We start from the raw sequence: 3,824 nt of genomic DNA on the forward strand, positions 1-3,824 counted from the left end.
TAAGCAAGGGCTCGGAGATGCCAACAACCTGATTCATAAGGACTTCGAACTCTGCTTGAAATTCAGCGACGGTGGATTTTTGGGTGAGTTTAGAAAGGCGGCCCTGTGGATCATCATAGATAGAAGCGCCAAATCGGTGACGGACACTGTGAATAAAAACCGGCCAAGTGGACAGAAGGCGATTGGATTTCATCCACTGGAACCACGCAGCGGCGGGGCCTTCCATATGGAAGGAAACAATGCGCAGTCGCTGCTCTTCCGGGGTTTGGTGAAAATCGAAGAACTCCTCCACACGGAAAATCCAGCCGGAGGGATCAGAGCCATCGAAGCTAGGGACGTCCATCTTCATAGATCTAAAAGGGATGGGATCTTTAGGAGGCAGAGGAGGTGGCGGTACAGGAGGGGATATGGTGAGATCGGCAAAGCGGGGACTCAACAGCCGACATGAATTTAGTAAGGGTGTTGTTGGTGGCAGCGATTTGATTTTCCAGGTGAGCTTGAAGGGTTTGGATGGCAGAGAGGATGTCGGAGCCTGCCATGGGAGGAGGTGAGAACAATGAAAGCACCAATGATAAGATAAATCAATATAGACTGCTTCGAGTGAGCCAAAACTCCAAGAAAAGAGAGAGAGAAGGAATTAAGCAGCAGACTTGTTCATTCATTAATTGCAACGTACTTTGCATTCAGCTATTTAATGACTACTTGCCCAAAATGGCACTACACAAACATGCAGAAAACACAACGGAAAGATGCTCCTAACAGAAAGGTGGTCCCCAAGGCCAGGTGCTCCTTTGTCTGCTACATAACAAAGTCTTGAAAGCGCCCAGGGATCTTCTTGTTGCGACCGGGCCGTCGATCAGTAATTGGGCCTTCTCCCGATTGGGCTGCTCCTTCGTTTGAGATGTTGGGCTCCCCCGGTACAGATCCAGTAGTTGTATCAGATTGATTGTGATTCTTTGAGAAACCATATAATAGGACTTGCTGAAAGCTAGCAAAGATGCAATTGATACACACAACACTCAGTATGCATAACTCTCTTCTTGCTCATAAATTCATAATCCAAATGCTCCAACAAATGCTTTCTTGAGCGTTTGAATCTCCCAGAAAAATCGGATATTCCGATGAGCGGTGGTCGCCAATATGAAATACTCCGGCAAACGGTGGATGTCGGCGCCTTGGCCAATCACTACGCCGCCAAGCTTCAGCTCTGCCACCAACGCGGCCCTTCCGGCCACCGTATCGCCGCCGGGGTCCATGCCCAGATGATTGCTTCTGGATTCATCCCAGCCAGCCACATTCGTAACCGTTTGATTGATATTTACAGCAAATCCTCCAATTTGAACTACGCGGAGAAGCTGTTCGACGAAATTCCCAAACCAGATATCGTTGCAAGAACCACCATGATCGCCGCGTATTCTGCTTCCCGGAGCCCCAAATTGGCCAGAGATATATTTGAAAAGACGCCTCTGAGAATCCGTGACACGGTCTGCTACAATGCCATGATCACTTGCTATTCCCATAGCAACGATGGCCATGCCGCCATTCAGCTCTTCAATGAAATGAGGCGGCAGAGTTTTGGACCTGATAACTTCACTTACTGTAGCACGCTCGCAGCGTTGGCGCTTATCGCCACTCGCGAGGAGCAATGCCAGCAGCTGCACTGTGTTGTGCTCAAGTCGGGCTGCGCTTTGGTTACTTCTGTTCAGAATGCTCTGTTATCGGTTTATGTGAAGTGTGCAGCTTCGCCACTGGTGTCTTCTTCGTCGCTGTTTGCTTCCGCCAGGAAACTGTTTGATGAGATGCCGGTGAAGGATGAATTGTCGTGGACAACGATGATCACAGGGTATGTGAAAAATAAAGACCTTGATGCTGCAAGAGAAGTTTTTGATGGGATGGATCAAGATTTGGTGGTGGCTTGGAATGCTATGATTTCTGGATATGTGCAGGAGGGCATGGTTATGAAAGTGTTTGAAATGTTCAGAAATATGCACTCTTTGGGGATTAAATACGATGATTTTACCTACACCAATATCTTGAGTGCTTGTGCCGATGCCAGCTTGTTTCTTCATGGCAAGCAGATTCATGCATACATTCTGCGGACAGAGGTGAAGCCCCGAGGGATCTCATGGTTTCGGTGACTAACGCGTTGATCACATTATATTGGAAGTGTGGTCAAATTTACCAAGCAAGAACCATATTTGATGCAGCTTGTACCAAGGATCTTGTTTCTTGGAATGCTATGTTATCAGCTTATGTGAGTGTGGGGAAAATTTATGAGGCTAAGGCCATTTTCAATGAGATGCACGAGAAAAATATTTTATCCTGGACAGTTATTGATTTCAGGGTTGGCTCAGCATGGTTTAGGTGAAGAAGCTCTGAAACTTTTCAATGGGATGAAGTCTTACGGGATTGAACCGTGCGACTATGCCTTTTCAGGCGCCATCACCTCTTGTGCTGTACTTGCAGCATTGGAACAAGGGCGCCAGCTTCACGGTCAGCTCATTCGTGTTGGCTTTGACTCGAGCCTTTCAGCAGGAAATGCTCTTATAACAATGTATGGAAGATGTGGTGCTCTTGATGCAGCATATGTTGTGTTTCTTACCATGCCTTGTCTGGATCAGGTGTCGTGGAATGCAATGATAGCAGCCCTTGGACAACATGGGCACGGGGAGAAAGCAACAGAGTTATATGAAGAGATGTTGGAGGAACACATTTTGCCTGATAGGATCACATTTCTCACAGTCCTCTCTGCGTGTAGTCATGCAGGTTTAGTTGATCAAGGCAAGAAATACTTTGAGTCCATGACTAAAGTATATGGAATCACTCCCGGTGAGGATCATTATGCACGACTGATTGATTTATTGGGACGATCTGGAAAATTAAATGAAGCTCAGAATGTGATCCGGGCCATGCCTTTTGAGCCCGGAGCACAAATTTGGGAGTCGTTACTTTCTGGCTGCCGGCTTCATGGAAACATGGATTTAGGGGTCCATGCTGCGGAAAACTCTTTGACATGATTCCGCAGCATGATGGCACCTATATCCTTTTGGCAAATATGTTTGCTGCTGCAGGGCAATGGCATAATGTTGCTGCAGTCCGTAAGTTTATGAGGGATAGAGGAGTGAAGAAAGAGCCCGGGTGTAGTTGGCTTGAGGTCGAAAAGAAGGTTCATGTGTTCTTAGTTGACGACGCTGTACACCCTGAGGTTCATGAGGTTTACAATTATCTGAAGGGGTTGGTGGTAAGGTTAAGGGAATTGGGATATGTTCCAGATACCAAATATGTATTGCATGATATGGAGTCGGAACAAAAAGAACATTCGTTGTCAACACATAGTGAGAAGTTGGCAGTTGTTTATGGGTTCCTAAAACTTCCTCGTCATGCCACCATTAGAATCTTCAAGAACCTCCGTATTTGTGGGGACTGCCACAGTGCAATCAAGTTCATGTCGAAAGCTGAGGATAGAGAGATTATTGTAAGAGATGGGAAGAGGTTTCATCATTTTAGGGATGGTGAATGCTCTTGTGGTGATACTGGTGAAGACTTGGTTGCTGAAGGTAGTTAAGTTTTGTTGTGTTTGTGTTCTCATATCCTCTGAAATGAAGAAACCGGAAACAACAATAGTAGCTGTTGTGGTTTATGTTACTTGGTGAAGAAAGTTGCTTCCCAACTCCCAATAACCAGTCCTATCAGTTCACCTTAGAATTGAATTGCTCTTCAAATTAGTTCTGTTATACCTTTTCCCAGTATTCCATGGAACTAGGTATAGCTCCTAATAACTCCGTGATAGGAGAATATTATGATTCTTTGATATAGTGAGCAGA

The 3,824-nt window shown here is 45.9% G+C and overlaps 1 pseudogene; it reads left to right on the forward strand.

The window, feature by feature from the left end:
* The first annotated feature begins 946 nt into the window (after window positions 1–946).
* LOC130991358 (pentatricopeptide repeat-containing protein At1g25360-like) lies at window positions 947–3,527 on the forward strand (annotated as a pseudogene).
* Window positions 3,528–3,824: the final 297 nt, after the last annotated feature.

Source organism: Salvia miltiorrhiza, chromosome 7 (genome assembly GCF_028751815.1).
Source record: "Salvia miltiorrhiza cultivar Shanhuang (shh) chromosome 7, IMPLAD_Smil_shh, whole genome shotgun sequence".
Classification (NCBI taxonomy): domain Eukaryota; kingdom Viridiplantae; phylum Streptophyta; class Magnoliopsida; order Lamiales; family Lamiaceae; genus Salvia; species Salvia miltiorrhiza.